The 22,912-nt window shown below is 52.3% G+C and overlaps 1 long non-coding RNA gene across 1 annotated transcript; it reads left to right on the forward strand.

Moving 5' to 3' along the window:
- Positions 1-53: 53 nt before the first annotated feature.
- LOC123479709 (uncharacterized) lies at positions 54-18,305 on the forward strand. The gene is made up of 3 exons (XR_006655421.2): positions 54-108; positions 188-264; positions 18,071-18,305. It is a non-coding gene; the product is annotated as an uncharacterized lncRNA (long non-coding RNA).
- Positions 18,306-22,912: the final 4,607 nt, after the last annotated feature.

Raw genomic sequence — 22,912 nt, forward strand, 5'->3', positions numbered from 1 at the left:
CTGCCCCCGTGACTCTTTCAGTACTTACCACGTGGTAGGAGCTCAGCAGGGCTGCTGGGCTGAAGGGGATGGGCAGGAGTGGGAAGTATCCCTCATCACATGTGGAAGGTAGAGAAACTCAGAGTGGCCGGGGGTTGGCAAGCTCTCTTAGGAAATGGCCAGAGAGTGAGTATTTTATGCTTTTCAGGCCGTCCAGTCTCTTTCACAACCGCTCGGCTCTGCCAGCACATCAGGACGGGGTTCCAGACCACACCGGGACTCTGGGTGAGCTGTCTCCAGGGGCGACATGATCACAAAGCAGGTGGCAGGCAGCGTTGGCCCGAGGGGGGGGTCCCATTCCTGCCCTGAGCTAAGGGTGGTTTACAGATGACTTCATTCCGCACCCCGAGTTTATTTCTCTGTGGCTGTTCTTCCTCAGAACACAGAGTGTTTTTGTAGATTTGAATGATAATATATTTTGGTGGTGTAGCCATGCTCTCAGTAGTTTGCCAGTGGCCTAAGATTTGATGGGCAGAGATGTGCAGTTTACGACCGGGAGGCAGCGTCCTTCCGCAGACAAGGCAGTTTAAGCCCCTCTAACTCTGTGGCACTCCCGAGTGGGGAGGCGCCATCAACACCAGCTGTTCAAGGAAACGGCACATGCTGAGAGCCACCTGCTCCCCTGGCCAGCAGAGGATTGACCTTCAGTGAGCAAGAATTGTGTCCTTGATAAAACCCCAAACTGGCTCTGCACGTCCAGCACTCACAGATGTGTGTTTCTCCCCCATTTCCCGACACGACCGGCTCCTTGGTGGGCCGGCTCCACGGGGCCCAGGTGGAATCTTTGTTCATCCGGCTCTTCCTGCCAGGATGGAGATGCGGGGGTGCTGGGAGAACAGACTCCAGAATTTCTGAGGTCCCATCTAGTCCTCAAAGTTACAAGCTTCTCTCCCCTTCCCAAGTGCCCCCTCCCACCTGCCCAGCTCCGCCCTGGCTCACTGCCCGACTGTAACTGGCTGCTCCCTCCCGGACTCTCAGGCTCCAGCATGCATGCAGGGCCACCCCTGACCATTAACCCGCTTTCTGTGGTCCCCTCTCCTCTGTATCTTACCTGCACTTGAACCCAGGGGCACCCCAGACACTAATCAAAGTCCTACGTATTTTTGTTACATTGAAAGCTCCGTGAGGATCAAGTTTTAGTCTTTGCTTACCCCACACAGTGATTCATGTGACAATACCGAGAAATGGAGTTTATGGGAAGTCTTTCCCGAAATTTCATCATCTTGCTGTCACTTTTATGAGTCCTTGGAGTTACCACATTCCTCCCACACTGAATGTTCTTACTCTTCCTGTAAGATTCTGCTCAAATGTCCCTGGTTCTGCGATGCCTTTGTCACATGCCTCTGCCCTGCTCCCACATCTGCACCATCTGCGCCTCACATTGTGTGATGGTGTTTATCACGCACACGCTTCTGCTGGTTCATGAGCACTCAGAGGGGAGAAGCACAGAGCCCATGTCCTCCCCCCCACACCCCCACTGTGTGTCTCCAGCACGTGCACCAGCTCACGGCATAGATGTGCAGTGTGGAAGCTGGGAGCCGATGCAGCCTCGTGGGCGTGCGCACCTGCTGCCTGGCCTAGAACGAGAGGCCTCCGGCCCGCTGCAGAGGCCTTCGGGGTGCTCTCTGTTCCTCCGCTCTCGTCGCCTCGCGATCTCCCTGCAGTCACTGCCACAGGAACATTCCAAAACACAGCTGCTCGCTCCTCCCTGGGCTAGGCATTTCCCAAGGCTCCCCCTTCCTAACCCCTGAGGATGTGAGGGTGAAGGAGGGGGTGAAGTTACTCTCTTAGGATGGCATCCAAGACCCTGCACGTGGTCCTGCCTGCCTCTCAGGACAGTTTTGATGCCAGCTGCCCATCGGTCCCCTGCCCCCGCCCATGCTCACCGCACCCAAGTGCCCGCGCCCCACCTCTGGGCCCTCCGCACCCATCTCTGCTGTCCTGTTGTTTCCGTTCCTCCTTTTATCTCCTCGTTATTCAAACCTCACGTCTGTCTCCGCTGGTTTTTGGGACTTGAAGTCTGTTTGTTACGTAGTGTGTGTCTGTGTGTTTTATTTTCACTGATCTACTTGGTTGTGGGATAGGCTCAGTAGGGGTTGATTTGGCCTTAGGCCATGGAAATACCAGTTTTACCAGTTTCGCAGTGGTTTCATGGGTCCTGGACCAGCTTTGTGTTGATGTCTTTGCTTTTGATTAGGGATTTGGATGCCTGGGTGGGGGGCAGGGAGGAAACTGGACCCTCAGTGCATGTGTGCCGTAGGTGGGGTTTCCAGCTCCCCCCGCCCCAGGCTCCAGGCAGCTGGCAGCCTTCCTGGCTATACTCCAGGCTTTTGGGGGCAGAGTTCTCAGTTCCCTGTTCACAGAAGGGCCTGGCCAAGTGCGGGTCGGGGTGCTGTCCCGCCCCTTTCCTGCCTGGGTTTCCTGCGTGGCTCCCACTCCTGCTGGGGTTGCTGCATCAGCTATACTGGCTGGTCTGGGTCTCCTGCTTCACTGGCTGAACCTGTGGGTTTGTCTCCTCCTCCTCCTTTTAAGCTGGGCCGCTGCTTCTCCTGCTGCTGTGCTGGCGTGTGGGGAGTCTGTGCCACCTGGTCCACGCGGTCGCTGCGGGGCCTCTGCCCACCCAGCGAGGCTGCGCCTGGGTCCCTGCACCGTGTGCTCTGTCCGCAGAGCCAGTGCCTGGCTCCAGTGCCCCTTCCTTGGCGGGGCTGCTCCTAGTTCTTCCGGGGGCACAGTTCTCCGTCCCCTCCCGCGACTGCCCTGGGCACTGTCCAGCCTTCCCTGCAAGGCCTGTGACATCAATGTGCTTAAGTGTCACAACTCTCTTCTGTGCTGACGATTATATTTGTCTACTTTTGTGTCCACAGGGTTCCGTACTTTATATATAGTACATATGTGTGTATACACGCACATGTACATATGTATATGTATACACACATATACGTATGTACATACATACTTACTCGTCTGTATGAGTCTTTGTAGTTACAAAGTTACTTCTGCATTGAAGGTTGTTATTTTTCCTTCAGGAGGCAACTTAAACGCCCTTTTCTCTGCAATGCCTTGGTCAACACCCCTTTGCCCCAGTCTGTAATGAATAAATGAATGAACACATACAGTGAGTGAACAAATGAGGAATAATAGTATTTAATAACCCATCTGTCTTTGCCTTTATGCCAGGTTTCCATAGCAGGCTATATCTATAAAGACGTTAAGAAAATCAAATATAGCCCTGCCTGGTGTGGCTCAGTGGGTTGGGCATCATCCTGTGAACCAAAGGGTCGCCGGTTCGATTCCCAGTCAGGGCACATGCCTGGGTTGTGGGCCAGGTCCCCCATTCAGGGCGTGCGAGAGGCAACCAATCGCCATCGATGTTTCTCTCCCTCTCTTTATCCCTCCCTTCCCCTCTCTCTCAAAACAAATAAGTGAAACCTTGGAACAAATATTTGAAAGAAAATAAATATACACAAGGCACTCCATCATGGTGAGATGTGAAATGGGAGGCAGGCAGTGACAGCGACATTAGCAGATCCCGGGGTGCCCGCCTCCTCCAGGTGCGTTAAATGAACTCAATGATTACAATAGTCTTTTTGAGGTAGATACTTTCACAGACAAGGAAACTGAGTCACCAAGGCTACTCGACCAAGCACTTATTTGTAAGTCCAAATTAAATAGTTTTCCAGTGACTGCTCAGGATCCTCTTAAAACCGTGTTGTGTGGGAAGTCAACAACCCTACCCAGAAAATTGTCTGTGTATTTCGCTGACTGGCCTAAAAGTCTTTCCACAGTTGAATCTAGACCTCAGGTGTTGCGGTTTATTCCACTTCTCCATGCGCTAACGGGTTGAGTCTTGGATGTGTCCCTCCCAGGGACTGGACTCACAGCCTTGGCGTATCGGGATGAGGCTCTCATCCACAGAGCTACCCGGCCAGGCCCGATGCTGCTGTTTAAACACCAGCCTTCCTGTTTGTTTTCCTTCCTTATTCGTAGCTGAAAAAACACTCAACACAGCAACCTTCTCCTGTCTTTTTGGGAGAAAACTGAGGCTTGATCAGAAAGTACTTAGTAGTTTAACCTTTTTCTCTGGAATCCAGAAAGCACCGGCCAGTTATGTGTGTGTCCTTACACAACCTACCTCACTCTTCTCACCGAAGCAGTGGAGGGGCCGAGACACCCTGTCACCAGCAGCACCCAGCCCCTGGGCCTGCATGTCGCCCCGATGCTCATCCTGGGGGTGCAGACGTCCTGAGGCTCCTACGTTGCTAAAGGGGTTCATGTCTGTCCACAGCCCTTCGACGGAGTTTTCTGGAGAAGTGAGAGCCTCTGAGTCACAGTGTGGGCTCGGGGATCTCCAACCACAAGGCCCACTGACTCTAAGCAAAACGGGAATGAACTTCAGGGCTGGAGAAGTTTCTTATTAAAGAAGATTATTAAAGAAGGTGCTACAGAAAGATCAACTTGAGTGCCTACTAGGAGCGCCTAGCACAGGTGGGCTGAGGAGTGGGGGCTTCTGGGGGCTGAACAAGCAAACGGCCGTACCCATGGAGACCTCAGGTTTGACGCTGCACCTCGCTCGCTGTTAAAGGGGCGTGGAGAGCTGTCCTATCGGAAGTCCAGAGTGGGTTCTTCTCTGTGACAGTTATTTTTAAAGATTGGAATGGCCCTCGAGTGAAGGAGATCTGTCATAGAAATCATCCAACAGCGTGCATGGCCTCAGGACGACTCAGCTGGGGAGCCGCGGCGAGATCGGGGAGAGCAGACAGAATCAGCCCAGTGTTGCAACTTCACTGGCTTTCCCGCAACAAACTGGCTCCGTGACAGTGACTGTGACGTTCAGAAAGTAGGTGGTGATCGAGGTGACATTACTGGTGAACGATGCTGTGGGTGATTCAGGTGAAAAAGGTTTTCTTTTCTTCCTTTTTGGCCTGAACTATCTTATGTACCTGGGAGGAGTTACCAAAAGCTGTAAAATTGAAACGGTCGGCACTTAATGAACGGTCGGCAGCCTGGCCCACGTGTTCCAGCTGCACACGGAGCCCTAGGGAAGTTCCTCAAGCATCAGGGACGGAGTTACACTGAGGGCATCTGATCGGGGTCCCGGCGGCGATTGTTCACCTTTGACCACCCGTCAGGCGAAGGATTCACCGTTTAGAAATGAGTCTGCGTTGTTTCTTGCTCCTGGCACTTTGTACAAAGCTCAGTTGCTGCTTTTGGGAGGGTGGGGGTCGCTGAGGTTGCAGCTGCACCCTGTGGACAGCACGCCCGGGAGCCCCAGGGTAGAGGTGGGGACTGGACTGGCCTGCACCGCAGGGTCCTCACCCACCACTCTGCAGCCTGAAACCCCTGTGAGTCAGAGGTCGGGTCGGATGTCTGTCCATGGCACTTGGTCGGGAACACACACCCTCCCACTCTGCAGGGCGCGCTTTTAGGGCCACACAGTGTCCAGGGAGTGGGCCCGAGCTGACAAAGCAGTCAAAGCTGAAGAACGAGGCCGTGGCTTATCTTCGAGCACAGAGCCGAGGGCACCCAGAGCCGCGGTGAGGGCCCGAGAAGGTGAAGAGGAGGTTGGGGGAACAGCCGCAGGGGATGGCCCTCACGGGGCTGAGGTCCCTGGGCAGAACTGCTTGCTTTGGACTCGGCCGTTTTCCGGTTACGCAGGGTGAAAGTGAAGGACAGCGTGGACCCTGTGGCCTGGAACTTAGTCTGTGAGCCATTTTTTATAGCAAAGTGGTTTTCATTGTTACGTGAGTTGAATTGATAGAGGAAATAAACTTAGGTGAAACTGAGGAGGTGACTGAATTTCAGCCTGCTCCCTCATCTCAAAGATGTTACTTCTGTAAAAAGTGCTCTTTAAAGAAAGTTACTTTACACAAATTTGAAAATGGATTTTGTGTGTTTTAAAAACAATGTACAGGGTCCGGCACAAATAACACCCGTTTTTATGACAAAATCTTTTACTACGAAATCATCAGCGTGTCACTCTGTAACATAACAGTATCACACTCAAGCACACGATGTGACATTTTAGGTGGAATGTGCAAAATAAAACTATAAATGGCTACACCCCTGTTACTACCCTCCCAGCCACCCTCTTGCGGGCCTTGCTTCTGCGGGACCCTGCGTTTCCGTTTTAGGTAGTGGTTTCTAACGCCCACTGTGACGGGGGCTTTACCCCTTCCGTCCCGGCCCCTCTGCTACAGGTCAGCAGACTACAGCCAGATCTGTCCGTCTCGTATGTGGACTTCTAGGGCAACCTGCCCGGTGGCCCCGCTCGCTCCTTTGGTGCTGGCTGCTCCTGCTTTCAAGCTGCAGCCGTGACATTGAATGGTCTGGACGGAGACCTTGCAGCCTGCAGCTTAGAGCGTTCCCGGTCTGGCCCGTCCTGGGGCCGGGGTGCGCACCTGTCACACTGTTACTCGTCCCCATTCTCCGGCTCCAGGGCACTTGGCCGCTCTGCGCCACGGCTCCTGCATTGGGGGCGGCGGCGTGTTTAGGGGGGCACAGCGCTCAGCACGGGCTCTGTTTACCCGACTTCTCCAGTCTGAGTCCTCGGTTCTGATTCTTTTCTGGGTTTCATCAAGCAGTTTCTTCAGTAAAGGTTGGTAAGAGTGCAGTTTCCTTTCTTATACTAAAAAATGTATGACTGATACAAATTACTTTAAAACGTCTTAGGTGGCTACTACGTTCTTTCATAAAGAACTATGTAGATAATGTTGCCTGATAGAAAAATAACATAATTTAAAATTTATCTATTACCACATTAAAATAATGTATAGAACAGGTAAAAATTTATTCTAATGATATATTTTATTTAACCCAATATGTCAAAATATTTTAATATGTAGTGAACATAAAACATTAATGAGATTCAAAAAAAATTTTTTCATAGTGAGTCTTCACGATCCAGCGTGCATTTCGCACTCAGCACATCTCAGCCGAAGGCCTCGGAGGCAGGCGGCCCGGTGCCCGGCGAGTGCGAAGTGCCGTCCTGCCGGAGCCTGGGGTCTGTCTGAGTTTCTCCCCCGGGGAGGGGCTAGTGTTTCCCCAAAGCTTGAATCGTCGGTTCTTCATTCTTGAAACTCACTGACGTAACAGGGACGTGTAGCAGCGTGAGGAACTTTGTCCCCGATTTCCACGTGGTTTTTCTTTGCAAATCGCACGTCCGTCGGGCCGTGTCGGCCTCCGCGTGAGTAGTTTCTCCGGGACCCGCAAACAGCTCCTTCCTGTCGCTGAGAGAACGTGATCTTCCTCCCAACGCAAGTCGCTTCTGTTTCCTGCTCTTTCTGTCTCCTTTGTTTCTTGTTCTTAACTTGCATATTTCTAGTGACATTGCTTTGGCTCTCGTTTTATTTGCTGAGAATAGTGTTTGCCTTTCATGCCATACTGTTCTTTATAGTCTAATTTTTGTGAGCTTTCTTTGTCAAATTCAAGTGGTTGTTAACGTACTACTCAAAGCTCTTCAAAAACGTGTCCTTGTTTCTTGTTTTTTATAGGTTAGGCTTTTTCTTATTTATAATATTTCCTTTCTTCTCCTATCTGCCCTCATTGTCGTGCTGATTACTGTTTATTAAACTCTCAGTCCCTCCTGCTGTTGGCCTCGGCTCTTCACTCCTCTGTCCGGCAGGTTCTTGGCTCTCTTTAAGATACGGACACAGCTGGGCTTTCGGCAACTCTGGGGAGCCCAAGAGGGAGTTGGGGATCCACACCCACCCGCTTGAGACCTTGCCCTTTGCTACCATTTGCCGGTTTGACAGTGAGACAAGGCGAGGGAACTCGAGCAGAGTCGGGACTCTTTCTCCCGAGTCCTCGAAGCTGGCCTGGGCCTTGTGCCCAGTTTGGGTCTCACGCCCGGCATCCCGAGCATGTGTGTGGTTCACTCTCCTGTAGCCTGAGGGCAGGGAGCATGTGAGTGTGTGGGTGTGAACGTGTGAGTGTGTCAGTGTGAGTGTGAGTGTGTACACTCTGCTTTCACTGAGAGGCTCTCTGGGGTCAGGCACCTTGTTCCCCCCATCTGGTCAGGGTCTTGTCCCTGCCAGACCCTGGGTTCACAGGCATCCTGGGGACCTCCTCTCCTCCATGGAGACTCAGTCCTGTTGTCGAATCTCCCGCGTTCCCCGTCCCAGTGGGAAGGGCGAGAGGATGAGGACGTCATGTGCCCTATTTCCTTCTCTCCTGCGTGCGTGAGGCTCTGTTACTGAGAGTTCTCAGGGTGCTGTTGATGGGCCAGGGGGCTGCTCGGGGGAGGAGTGCGGTTAGGTGACATGCCGCCTCCTGTGTGCAGCAGGGGCGTCTGCTTCTCTCCGTCCTGTTCATGAAAGTCACTGACGCGAGGCTGTGCCTTTGCTGCGTTTGGGGTGGTTGGTCAGCTTTTTCGTTTGCAGTTCAGAGACATGTAATGTTTCCTGTCAGACCGTAGGTAAAAGATACTACAAAGCAGCTTCATCTCCCCCCCTTACACAGTAATGGCTTTTTCTGAACAAATGCTTGTGTGTACACGTGTGTTGGCTCTGGAAGCAGAGTTTTGAGATAATTTCCAATACAGAAGTTATTCCCTTCTTTCCAAAAGTCGGGGAGACTTAAAATGTCTTTGAGACCAGGTACCTTGTAGACAGAGGGGAGAGGAAAGGAGGCGATTTTCATGGCCTTGGTTAGAGGTCAGCTGGGATTCCTAAAGTTCAAGCACCGATTCAAGCAGTTGGAGGGGCTGCAGACAGATGGTGTTAATGCTCTATGTTAAGAGCTGAACTTCAGGCTATTTTCAAGCAGAGACTAGAAAAGTTTTAAAGTGTGTAAATCCGTGCGTGGTCGACCGTTAGCGTGGGACACGGAAGTGAACCAGAGGGTCATGGAGAACTCAAGCACAAACAGATGAATCACCTTAACCCAACAGACATTTGAGGAGAGTCTAGGAGTCAGTCCCAGAAAGCAACTCCTTTTAAAGGACGATGCTGCACTAAAGCCAGTTCTCCTGGGGGGACCGTATCTTTAATTAACTCTGTAAATTAAAACACACACACATACCTTTGTTCCACACCTTCTTCCTGAGGAAGCTTGACTACCCGCTGCAGAAACCATGTTGATACAGTTCTTGCCTTTGTTTCATTGAATCCCGTACAGTAAGTTTAAAACTCCAATTTCATAGACAAGGAAACAGGGAGGAATCGTCCTCGAGTGTGTCTTTTTACGTTAGTATGAAGCGTTTTTAATGAACCTACGGTAAAGCTAGCTTTTCTCTCGCTGTGCAGTTCTGTGAGCCCGAACAGCTGTGCGGATGAACGGACCCACCACACAAGTCCAGAATCGTCTCTTACCCTCTCTGCTGCTAGGGCCTCAGAATCACATCCTCGCCCTGCCGCTGCCCCCCGCCCCCCAACAGACCTGTCCTCTGTGATGATAGCTTGTCCCCGTAGACGGACTCTCCCAGCATCCGGCCTTTTGAGACTGGCTCCTCTCACCTCCTAGAGCTGCTTTGAGATGCACTGAGGTTGTCGCATCTCAGCATCCTGCTTCTTTCCATTGCTAAGCAGTGTTCCTTTTCCAGACTGAACCACAGTTTTGTTCTCCCGGAGGGACGCTTGGACCCTTTCCAGCTGGGAGGAGCTGTGACCACAGCAGCTGCTCACATTTGGGTGAAGGTTTGTGTGAATACAAGTTTCCATTCTTGGGTGTGCGTCCTGAGGAATGGGGCTGTGAGCGACGTAGCGAGTCTGCCTTTAACCTTGTGGGACACCTCCCGCCGCTCTGCGTCCTGCCGGAGTGTGGTGCCCTCCGGGTCTTCATTTCAGACGGTCTCGTAACCGTGCTGCACTGTCTCATTCTGGCTGCCTGTGCGTTTCTCCAACGGCAAATGCTTCTAAACCCCTTCTGCTGTGCTGCTTTGACACCCTCTAATGCTCTGGGATGAAGTGTCTGTCTTTTGCCCACTTTCAAATTGAGTTGCTTGGTCTTCTTGGTTTTCTTGGTTTGCTTGAATTTTGGTCTGTGTACACTGTGGACACACCAAGACTTCACCTTGCACGGCTCGGACAGGGCGCCCTCTTTCTCTGGAACCGTGGCCGCAGCTGCGTCCCAAGTTCACCGGCACGGTACGCCCCTCTCACGCTGGAAGTTATGCCACAGCACTCGCAGGGGAGAGGGGCCCGTTCCTGGGGACATGGGAACTCTCTCAGGGGGAGACTTTTCTCACTCTCGTGACCGTTTGCACGCGGCTCTCTGAGCCGGGGTTTCCTTGCAGAAAGTTTCTGCCTTTGTTTTTGTGGTTGGTTCCTCCTTGTGCTTTCTTATCAGTTAGCTCTTTGTCCAGTTCCTCTTGTTCTGCTTTTTATGGAGGCGACTTTACACAAATAAGTCCTTGCTGGTCGCTGCTGTTGTTGTTGTTGTTGTTGTTGTGTTCTGTTGGACAAGCTCAACTAACTTGTGAACAAGGTAGAGGCGTGTGGGTGGCGGATGCTGCAAACACGGCTTTTCAGCAGTGGGACAGTCACAGGAAGGGACGAGAGAAGGGAGGCTGACTTGTCAGCAGGTTTCTCCAGGTGTGCCGCAGTTCTTTGTTCTTGGGCTTTTCAGGGGAAAATGTTTGTTGGTGACTTGGACATAAACGTAAAAGCCGTGTTTATAAAACTGACAAATTTACAATTTACAAAGCTGGGGGGTAGGAAATGAAAGGTTCTAAATAATCTCACCAGGCTGGATACCTGGCTGTAAAAATGACATCAAGTAGTTCATTTCTGTTGTCGGTTTTGAAGAGTAACCCACAGTTCCACTCACCCACTGAAGAACATTGGGGTTCTTCCCAGTTTGGAGGAAGTGTGGCCACAGCCGCTGTTCACACTGGTGTGAAGCTACTGTGGTCAGTTTGAAGAGGTCAGCTTTCCAATGATAGGGTATAACGTACACAACTTTTTTGACGGCCCTTTTTGTGAAAACAGAAAATAAAACACGGACAAGGCAGTGACTGTGAACTTGCTCTCACACCGGAACACCACCTGCTGCTCAGCACTTCACGACATCTCTCGCCGCAGGGAGAGCGAGTCCAAACACCATGCTCTACGCCTCGCTCGAGTCTCGGTGTTGCTTACTAGATCACGGTTGTCGTGTGTGATTATAACAACTATGATGGTGAGGACACAGCTGGAGCGTTGCACTGACAGTTGAGTGTCACCTTTTCAGGGTCAGTGGGCAAGCTGGCGTGCACACAGCGGGGTGGGGTGGGGGCTGAAGACGTCGCATGCGAAGAGCCAGTGGAAGGATTAGAGATGTGCACAGGGGAAGGTCGACGGGGGACAGGCTAACAGTCTTGGTCCACGGCGTTTTGTTCTGTCTCGAGAAGAAAGAAATTTCTTGATTATGCTTTTACAGTTGTCCCATTTTTTCTCCCCTTTAACCTTCTTCACTCTGTACCCCCTCCCACCCACAGTCTCCCCTTTTAGGTCATGTCCATGGGTTGTATATGTAAGTTCTTTGGCCTCTACATTTTCCATACTATTCATAACCTCCCCCTGTCTGTTTTGTACCTACCAGTTATGCTGCTTCTTCCCTGTACCTTTCCCCCTCTCTCCCCCCTTCCCCTGCTGGAATCCCGGTAGGGAGGCTCCTTGTCATGACGATGCCATCGGCCTGCAGGGTTCCCCAGTTTGGCCCCACTGGTTGGAGGTTACATCTCTCAGCTGCAGACCCGAGATCCCCATTGTTAAAAATGTTGAGCTGAAGGGTCAGGGTCCTGGGCTGGTCACTCGCCGGTTGCAGTGAGAGTCCCAGGGGCGTCCTGGCTGCAGTCACCCTCCCACCTGCTGACCTGCACTGGCCGTTAGGGGTCCCTGCAGCCCCTGCACCTGCTGCAGGACAGGCCGCTGTGCTGACGGAGGAGGAACCCTCACTCCCCAGCCCTGCCCCCCACTCCCTGGGCTCTGGCCCCCCATCTGGCTGGCCACCCTGGCACCACTCTCACTGGCTTATTCCATCAGTTCCTTTGGCTGGTCCCTCCCAGACGCACACACCCCAGGCGGCCGCCTTGCTCTCACGTCGGTCCAGCCAGGGAGGGGACCCTTAGCGCTACAGGCCTTCTGAAGGGCGACTCACTGTAAAGACAGCGGCCGTCGTCTCTGGTGACGCCTGTCAGCCTCTGTGGTGTTCCTGCAGGGCCTGGGCCTGTCCCCACTGAGCAGGCCACGGATGGGGCTGGCAGCCGGCATATCCCCCGGGTCAGGCGGCAGCATTCTGGGATGAATCCCGGCCACTCGGCCTTGACTTCCAGTGCCTGGTCAGACTCTCACGTATTCCCCGCCGAACAGTCCTGGCGAGACTGTGCGTCCGGCCCCGTGCATCCTGTGGGCTTGTCCACTGGTTAGCACTTGGTTGCTCTTGGCTTCTTTTCTAGATACTTTTACATGCTTTTCACTGATTTGAAAAACACACTACCTTGGAGTGTTAAAGTATTTGTCGTTGTGCCCCATGGCCGCTGGCCGAGCAGCAGAGTTGGCGGCACATAGCGGCAAACACACAGACTGGGGGTGGGGGGGGGCAGTGCCCAGAACAGCAGTTTCTGTTTTGTGGCTCTGACACCGGACCGTGGGCTCACTCCCTGCGCTCGAAAACGGAACGGAGGCAAGCTCCTTCCTCCTACAGATGCTAAGAACAGGGTGCCGTGGGCAGAAGTGAGCCCAGTCTCCGCTTCCCCAGGGCTGAGTGCAGGGGAGGGGGACTCGCCAGCCGACTGCGACTCACCTGCAGCTGTCAGCTCTTCCTGGTGGCCCAGCATCACTCCCCATGCCTCCTGACTGCAGGCGACAGGCTTCCAGAACCTTCCTAACCCGCCCCGGCTCATCTTTAACAGGAAACCCAGCCCCTGGTGGGATGGGTGCCCTCAAGGTGCTGTCCCCCGAGGTGCTGCCGGACTTTGTGGTGTCCGGTGTACTTGTCGGCTCGGCTGCAGGAGCAGCCCGCAGACCCCGGGGTTCACGCAGACACACTGCTGCGGACACGCGTGTCCCCTGCTGGGCGTGTGCGCCCATTGCCACCGTTCCGTCCCAGTGTCTCCTTTCTGGGGACCAGCAAACAGCGGCTCTTAGTTGGGATGTGCTAGTTTCATGGCCGAGAGAGAAACAGAGAATTGGCTGGAAAGTGTGATTCTTCAAAGTGTTTGCCTGGAACTGGCTCAGTCACCTCTGCTCACATCCTCTGGCTCAGACAAACCACACGCTCTACCCTGAAACCGGGCGGAGAGGAACACTCCACCTTGGACAGGCATGGCCCCGGGGTTGGGCAGGGCCATGTGGGCGCCACGCGTGGACCAGAGCCAGGGCCCAGAACAGCCCTCTGATCCGTCACCGTGGCTGCCGTGCTAACCAGCGTGTGACCTCGTGGGAAAGGCGAGGCTCTGGACAGACGCCTCCGAACTGGAAGTCCGCCTCCTGTCCTGGGGGAGACACAGAGGAAGACACATCTGGTTCCCATCGGGGAGGCCTGGACCAGCGGCTGGCTGGCAGTGAGGCCGAGTCTGGCCTGGGTCCAGCGCCCTGGGTTTGCAGGCTTCTCTCTGGGCCGTGTCTCCTGGACCGCGAGCTGTTCCCACACACTTGACTTCAGCTTCTGATCTTACTGGGAGGCATTGGTGTTTCTAAGGTCCACACTGCTCCTGTTTGGGCCGACTCAGAAAGAGCCCCCTCTCAGCTGCGGACGCTGTGGCCAGAACCAGGCAGCACCCCTGGACTCGGCCTGACAGGCCTGGGCCCCGAGGCTCCCAAGCGGGTGAGGACGGGCCAAGTAGAGGAACTGGGTGGGTTTCTCTGGTGCTAACTAATTGGCTGGTTGATTGGGTAGTTAATTTGTCATAGCAAGAACAGTAACCTGAGTCCACTTCCCTGATTTTGGAGGGATTACAGGAAGCAACGCTGTTGCTCACTTTCCACGGGGGCTTTCGGGTCATCCAGTGGCTTTGTCAGTGGGTCTTCTCGCGGGACGGGGGCTCGGGCGGAGAAACCGTCCTTGACTCTCAGACTTCCTTGGAAGTTTAAAGGACGATGGTGCTTCCAACCTGCGCCAACAAAGAACTCTTAGAATAAAACTTGAAATGGGAGAAAAGTCTGATTTCAGTGTAGAATAACGAGAATCGCCGTCTCCAGAGAGTGCGGTGATCTCCAGCGGAGGGAAAACGTCTTTCCTTTCCCCCCTGCGGTTGTGTCTCTGCACTGACCCACGAAATGCGGAATTGCTAAGTAAAGGATTCTAGTTTACATACCAAAGAGATTGATTTAGCACTAAATTCACCTTTTTAAAAATTTTTATTCAGTTTACTGGGGTGACCTTGGTCAATAACATCATACAGGTTTCAGGTGTCCAGTTCAGTAACACGTCATCTGCATGTTGTACTGTGTGCTCACCACCCCAAGTCCAGTCTCCTTCCCTCACCATTCGCCCCCCTTCACCCTCTTCTACTCCCCACCCCCCTCTCCCTCTGGTCATCGCCACACTTGTCTTTGCTGATAAGTTTTCTTCTTTCTTTAGTCCCTTCACCTTTTCCCCAGCCCCTCAAACCGCACCCTGACGGCAGGCAGTCTGTTCTCTGTCTCTGAGTCTGCTGCTACTTTGTTTGTTAGTTTCTTCTGTTCGGTAGGTGCCACATGTGAGTGAGGTCACGTGGTGTTTGTCTTTCTCTGCCTGGCTCATTCCACTCACGTGATGAGATGCTCCTCCCGAGGATTCAGGGCTCATAGCCACACGGGTGGCACCTTCACAGTCAAGTCACCTGCACTTTCCGCCCACGTCTCCAGCACCTGGCCTCCTGTTGTCCACAGGTGCTGTTCTCTGAGTGGGTGCAGCTCTTCTTTACAGGTATCCTTCTGCCCCCCTACCCCCACGTGCTTCCCACCCTCCTCGAGGCGGGCTTCTCCAGACAGCGTTCAGATGGGAGGTTCCCTCTTTAACTGCAGACCGTGGTTGCTGATGTAGGAACCTCACCGCAGTCCGCGTTCCCCCCTTTCTCAGTTTCCCTGTGAGTCACTCAGCTCCCTGTGCCCGTCTCGCCCCCACCAACCACGGAGCAGCCTCTTAGTAGCAGGGCTGTTCAGTGGGAACAGGGCTCGGGGAAAGCGGGGGTGAAGCTGTGAGTGCGTGAAGCCCCACTCAGGCTTGTGTTACTGTTTGCTGCTGGTTGCTTGTTTGCATTACAGCTGGAACCCTGCCCTTGCCCCCCCTCTGTGCTGACAGTACCGCACTCACAATGAGGACGTTTTTCTCGGGGAAGAATTACGCGAACTCCCTAGAGATAACCGTGATGTGCGTTCTTCACTGTTCGCACCCTCTTCTGGAAGAGCGCACGGTGCCTCAGAGGGTGGCACGACCCCCCCAGAGGCAGGTCTGTTTTACGTGCTGCAGCTTCGTCAGTTACGTCACGAAACCACCCCCGTGGCTCCTTGTCACACCTGCTGGGTCTCCTTAGGCGGTGAGCGGCCACGACACCTGCAGAGGCGTTTGTGTGGAGCCGACACAGGAGGTGTCGTTCCCAGAAAGCTCGGGGGTCAGGGAGCCTCGCCAGGCCCGGCCTCAAGCATGGGGTGCCGGGGATTTTGCTCAGCTGCTCGCTGTGCAGAGGAGTTGCTGATTATTTACCGAACCAACTTCGTCCTCCGTCCGTGGGTGCCAGGACTCATTTTAAAATGAGGAGGGAACGCTTTCTATGAGCCAGACACGCTTCCATTGTCGGGGGCTCCCAGCGAATAAAACGGACAGGCGGCCCACCCGAGGGGAGCTTGTGCCCAAGCGTTAGACACCAGAAACTCGCTTCGTGGTACTTACACCTCGGGTAGTTCCGAAGTGTCGGAGTGCAGATCTGCCTACGGAGCCTCGTTTAAAACAGCACAGGCCTGTGTCCGAGGCAGGTTTTGTCGTTCGTCTACTGCCCTTCTCGACAAATAATTTCTTGCTGTCTGTCTGTCCGTCTCCATTCTAAACCGTATTTGCCACGTCAGGAAACGCGGGATCAACCCTAATTGGAACAGTGTTGGTTACACTTTCCAACAGCAGGTTCGATGCTTTCAGGAGAGGTGGACTCAGTGCAGCTTTAACGCAGCGGGCCTGACTGCTCGTATGGGCAAAACGCTCCTCCTGTCGTTGCTCCTGCCTGCCTTCAACCCTGTGCTGGAGGCCGGGGCGGTGGGCGCTGGGCAGGGAGACGCCACGGCCTGCCCCGGGTCTGGACGGGCAGAGAGCTGCAAGCGTCGAGTGCCGGAAAGCTGCAGGAGTGCCGCCGGCTGCGCCCTGACAGGAGGACGCCCTGCACTTCACCCCGATGCCTCAGGCAGCCCCCTCGGACGCCACTGACAAAAAGCAGGAACAAGGCAGGTTGTCCCTACGATTTCGCAAACTGCAAACTTACGTCGACGGAAGCAGCAGGGGCTCCTCACCAAAAGAGGGAGCACACCTACCTCTGGTTCTGTGTCGGCCACAAAGCGCTTCTGACGGGTTTGCTCCAGCATCACGTGGGGCCCTGTGGCTTGGGAAGTGACCTTCGTGCTGACCGCAGGTGAAGAGGTTTTCTGTCCCCCAACAGAATGGCCCTCAGTGTCTGCCTCCGTCTCTACTTCTTGTAGCGCAGCCCTTCCTGAGTTAATTTAAAAAACGTCCAGTGTTACTTTATGCAGCATCCGATTGGACATTTCCCTTTACTGGATAATGATTCTTGTTCAAAAACAAAAATAATCATTAAATTAGAACATACAGGGTCCAGCACAAATAACAGCCCTTTTAAATTACAGAATCGTAAGCATGTAACTCTGTAACATAACACTATCACACTCAAGCACATCATATAACGTTATTTTAGGTGAAATGTTCAAATTAGAACTATAAATTATTACACCCAAATCACTGCCCTACCAACCACTCAAGAAGCCGTTGCTTCTGCCAGACCCTGTATGTTATTAAATGATTCTTTTTTCCAAGAGAATCTTTGTCCTTTGGTTACATGAGCTTCTAATTGGGTAGTCAGCAAATTTTATGTCAGTTACCTTTCTTTTGTTGTGTGAACAGACGTTGAGTTCACTGTTACCGTTTTCTATTTTCAGTTTACTCACTATTAGGTACAGTAACACTGGATTTATATGCACAAGAGGAAGGGCTTATTTCCTCATTTTCATCATAGTCCCCAAAGGACTTTTTTTTTGACGATTTCAATTCTTCTTCCAAGAACAAGATGGGCTAACCTTCCCTCAGCGAGTGTTCCGATGTTCTGTTTACCGGGGCTTGCTTCAGTGTGGGGCGGGGGCAGCAAAGACAGTCGTCCCTTGGTCCTGTCCCAGGTCCTAGGAACCCGGGGTTCTATCCAAGCTCTTGAAACAATGTAATCTATACCTGTCTCTCCTCTGATAAAAAGGCAATTTGTAGAGAGTTTTTATTTTTTAAAAGGTTTTATTTATTTATTTTTAGAGAGAGGGGAAGCGTGGGAGAAAGACAGGGAGAGAAACATCACTGTGACTGACCAGTCGCCTCTCGCTGGCTGGCGCCCTCGCTGGGGACTGAGATGGAGGCCCAGGCAGAGGATCGAACCGGCAACCTTCTGCTTTGCGGGCGACACCCAGCAAACTGAGCCACGCGAATCGGGGAAATGCGTAGAGAGCTTTAGAACCAAACTGTCTACTCAGCTGGTGCTAGGACAAGAATTTCCATTTATTGTCGTCTTTAACATCAACATTTGTAAGCTTTCAAATTTCTCTATAATCTGATTCTTTGTCTAGTGAAGAACAAAACCAAGAAATCAGAACTTGTTGTTTTAAAAAACAGTATTAATGCGTACACTTAAAACATTATTCAGCGATAACATCTACTTTTCCCTAGTTTTTATGTAATGAGATTGAAGATGTGTCAATTTGGTATCTTATTCTCAACAATTTTTACCTTTAAACAATCAAAATTCATCCAGAAAATTATACTTAAAGGTTGTCTGTTTGATTGGGGTTCAGCATAAGGATCTGTTTGAAAATGATTTGCGGCCCTTTAGAATGCAGCCTTTTTCCATTATAAAAGTTTATGTTTTCATTAGAGGTACTTACGACGTGCTAGCATTGAAGCGTGCAAACACAGGCGAGAAAACTTAAAAGAAGGCAGCACCAGACGTTACCCCTGGCTGGGTCTGGGCGGACCCTTGCAGCCCGGCCCACACAGGGTTTGCAGTTGCTGAAGACCAAGCTCAGGAGCCGAGCGGTGCCGTGTCCAGCGGTTCAGTAGGGAACGCCCACTCTATACCTGTTTTCTCACAGTGGTGAGTAGGAACTGGGATGGCTTCCACCTGCATGAGGCCCCTGCATGGGCTGGAAGGGGCCTCATCTCTAAGGGAGCCTCTCCCTGCCCCGCCCTCCCCACCTGCTCCTCGTCTGGGGCTGCTCTGCATGTGGGTGACCTGAGTGCTCTTCGGTGGGTCCAGCTTCTGTCTGCTTCCTCCCTCAGCCTCTCTCTCTCACCCTCAACTCCCCCTTGGAGACCTGCCTCCCGCGGCCTGGGACCCCCAGCACACTGCGCGGTCCCCGCAGCTTCTCGCCTCCATGCTGGACCTTTGTGGACGGCCTGTTTACCAGACTCTGCTCCTACTCTCTCACCGGTGCACGGTGGGCTGGGCAGAGACAGCCAGACACTGGGCGTTTGGTTTGGGCACCAGAGCCGGTGATGGCCAGGCCCCGCCCTGGGACCCTGTCTGTGGTTCGGGTGCAGGGCTGCCACAGCCCACACACGGCAGTCTTCGCTGCAGCCACAGTGGGGGGTGCGTGCGGGGGTGCGTGAGGGAGTGCATGTGAGCTGAGTGTGTACACGTGTGTCCGTGCGTGTGAGTGTGACTGTGTGCAGGTGTGTGGTCATTGTGTGCTTTCAAGAATTGCACAGGAGAAAGTATGGGCGGGGCAGTTGCTGGGTCCAGGGGTAAACACACTTTTCAACTTCGACAGAATTTGCCGGCCGGCTCTCCACAAAGTTCGCCTGAGTTTACCTTCTCCCTGTGCTTTTGCCCACCGTAGGGTGTGGAAGAGTACATTTTTTTTGCCATTTTCATAGATAAAAATGGCATTTCTTTTCCTGTTTGACATTTCTATTTCTTTACTATGAATTCAGCTGGCACCTTTTCAAACACACCCCGCACGCTCACATGTGCTCAGCTGCTCTCCTGCCGGGTTAATTTCCCCTATTTAAAAGTAGTATTTTTATGTTGAGGAAACAACCCCTTTGTTGCGTGCAGCAAACATTCTTTCCCGGTGTTTCACTCCACGTGGATGCTCGGAAGTTCCCACGTGGGCAAGTGATGTCAGTTTTTCAGCTTCCGGACTTCGTGTCAGGTTAAGAAATGCTTTTCTCACTCCGAGATAATAATTAGGAAAAAATCCTGTCTGTCTCTTGTATATATTATTATTTTCCCACATGCGATTCTGGCCCGTGGGGGACTAATTCATGCACGGAACAGCAGGTGTCCCGATGTGTTTCGATGGCTGGCCAGCTCTCTGGGGGCATCGTCCGTCCGGAGAAGCTTTGCTCGGACAGTGGCATAATCAAGGCAGCATTTCCTCACTCGCACGCCACGCCGGCTTCGGTGTCTAGCGGGTTTTCAAAGGAATTTGCCTCCACGTCGGCTCCCCCCTGACCTTGCATCGGCTGCCTCCACGTCGGCTCCCCCCTGTCCTTGCATCGGCTGCCTCTACCTCGGTTCCCCCTGTCCTTGCATCGGCTGCCTCTACCTCGGTTCCCCCTGTCCTTGCATCGGCTGCCTCCACGTCAGCTCCCCCCTGTCCTTGCATCGGCTGGTTCCCACTCGTGGCAGGAAGGGTTGTAGGAACTCCACGGCCCCGGTACTCACGCCCATGTGCAACCCTTGCCCGACAAGGGCGGGCCACACCTACTGCCTTGTTTATAGTGAAAAGGACACTGCAAGATCGGGTGTGACCTCAGCCGTTTGACGACAAAGTGGCAACACTCACTCACCAGGACTTGTTCTTTCCTGCACCACCCCCCCCCCCCCGCCCCCATCTGCTTGCTTCGGTGAAGCCACCTGCCACGTGTGTGCCGCCCACGGGGAGGCCTGTGGCTGGGCCTTGTGGGCACCTGCACTGGCTCCCCGCAGCCGAGTGAGAGGGCTGGGGAGCAGGCCCTTCCCTGGGCAAGACCTGAGGTGACAGTGGCAGACGGGCCAATTTGTGTCCTGGTGAGACAGCAGTCGGAACACCCGGCCAAACCCCGCCCAGCCTCCTGACTCTCTACAGGGTGAGAAGCCCGTGGTGTTGGGGTCAGTGGGCTTGGGGGAAGCTTGTTCCGCAACAGTGGAAAACGCAGGCGCTGCTCCTCCACAAAGTGCTAGTTCCCGTAGTTTTACTTACGTGTTCTAATATTCGACGAGAGAAGTCCTTTCTAGTTACGTTGTCTCCAGGCTTTTCCCCTGGGTTTTCTCATGTATGTAACCTTCCACATACACTTAGTATTGTTTTGTCAGATACCTCCCAAAGTCTTACTTCTTTTTAAATTGATTTTTTTGAAGGCTGAATTGATCATTTTATAGCTTCTAGGTTTTCTGTGTAGAAATATTTACTCAACTTTTCTTTTATGTCTCCTCATAAAGTTGTAATTTTTTCATATTCTGTATATTTACTTTTAAGATGATTCTTAATAATTTATTTCTGTTTTGCTATTATAAGTTTTTAAATTTTTTGTTATTATGATTTGTATATAAGAGAACTGTTCATTTTTATAAGTGACATTTTTAACCAGCCATTTTACTTAATCTCCTTATACAATCATATAATCTTGAAATAATGAGAATTGTGAATCTTGGTCCTTTCTAATATATGGACTCCTTATTTATTTTTCTTATTTGATTGTGCTGGATTTTACTTGCAGAACAATTGATTACAGTAGTGGTAGCAGCACTTATGTTTGTGGAATTTGACTGGAGAGTTGAAACGTTCACCGTCAGGTTTGACGCTGGCTTTCGATGTGATTGCATATAAGACCTGATCCCTTCTGCTCTGTCTCAGGAGCAGCTGTTTGATTTTATGTCATTTTTCTGCACTTACTGAGATGTTTACTCGATTTGTCTCGTGTGAACTAAGTACGAGTGTGATGGCAGACTCTGTGACATCAGCAGTGCAGTTAACGAGGACGTGACGTTCCACGTGAGCCAGGTGTGCGTTTATGAACAGCTTTGTGACACGCGTCACCACACACAGAGCTGTGTCCTTTATTGGCAGCGAAGCGGCCGACTCGCAGAGAAGGCTCTGTCTCGGGCACTCCAGCATCTTTACGTCTGTCAGCTGCTTTTCAAATGCTGGAACAGCCTTGTGAAATAGGTGTTATTACGCCCACTTCTCCGACAAGGGGCCAGAGCCACAGAGAAACGGAATTACCTGCCCAACCAAGAGGTGGAGAGCCAACATCCCCGCCCCCCCAGGCAGGCCAGGACCCCTCCGGCCAGCTGGGCCGTCCCCACCCGCCAGGGCCAGGCGGTTGCTGGGTTCCCCGCGCTGCGGCCTGTTTCCTGTACCAGAATTTCACATAAATAGCATCTCACAGCACTTGTGTTCTATTCTGACTTCTGCACATCCCGTTTTTCAGGCCCATTCCCACATGTGTCCCTGGTTTGTTCTTTGTTTGTCACCAGTGTCCTGCTGTGTGGATTTACCACCATCTGTTCATCCGTTCGGCGTTTCACGGACATTTGGGTGGTTTTCAGTTTTTGTTTTCGTGACTAAAGCCGTTGCGTGGACATACAGTTTTATTTCTCTTGGGTAAATGAGAAAATGTAAAATACGTCTTTGCTTACGGCAGTACCACACTGTCGTAAGCTACAGCAGCATGATACTAGTCAGGTATATGTCCAAATGGTTTACGAATTTCTAAATTCGCCAAGCCACCATCCTGTAACATTTCTCCTGTGAAAACGTGTGAGATGTTACCGGAAGTTTTAAGTGACTGTGTCAGACTTTGTCATTTCTCATCCATGGACTGTGTTTTTAATTCAGTTTGCGGTCTTTTGGGCTTTTGGATGACTAGTAATTTTTGATTAAAAATTGGACAGTTTTATCAAACAACAAAAAAGTCACAGTTGCTTATTTACGGTCATTTCCCGCCCGTGCTCTGAGCCTCTGGAGACCCCGGTCTGTTTCCTGCCTCTTGGTATTACTTTCACTGGAAATTTCATCCAAACAGGATCAGATAGTGTCTACTCATTACGTCTAACTGCTTCTACGTAGCATAACGTTTTTGAGATTTCTCAATGTTTTCGATGTATCAGTAGTTTATTCCTTTATTGGTGAATAGTGTTGCGTTGTATAAAAACACCTAACTTTGTTTATCTGTTTACCACTTGAAGGACATTTAGGTTACTTCCAGTTTGGGGCTTTCACGAATAATTCTGCTCTAAATATTCACGTAGAAGCATTAATTTCTCTTGAGTAAATACTTCAGGTGGAGTGGCTGGGTTTATGGTTAAGTGTGTATTTAATTTTTTAAGAAACTGCAGACTGTTTTCCCACCGAAGGAGCTGGAGCATTTCCCATTGTGACCGGCGTGTGGGAGGGTCCGTTTCCCGAACTCCAGCTGAACTCCAGAGCCAAATAGCTGATTGAGCGGGGCCCCCCGCCCCCCGCCCCGCGCTGCCTCCTCGCCCTGGCCCGACCTCGACTCCATTGCCCACACACACACCACCCTGTCCTCCGGAAGGCTCACAGGGTCTTTATAAATGTGTGCGGCGTGTCGTCGTGAGTGGGCCGCCGTTTGCAGTCTGCTGTCCGGGAGCGCGCACTAGTGGCTCACGGAAGAAGGAGGACCCTGCACTGTGCCAGGTGGGACAGCGGCGTCCACCTGCTCGGTGTGCAGCCGGTTGCAGGGCCCCCGCTGGGGTGAGTCCCCAGGA

The sequence above is a fragment of the Desmodus rotundus genome, chromosome 2 (genome assembly GCF_022682495.2).
Source record: "Desmodus rotundus isolate HL8 chromosome 2, HLdesRot8A.1, whole genome shotgun sequence".
Taxonomy (NCBI): Eukaryota; Metazoa; Chordata; class Mammalia; order Chiroptera; family Phyllostomidae; genus Desmodus; species Desmodus rotundus.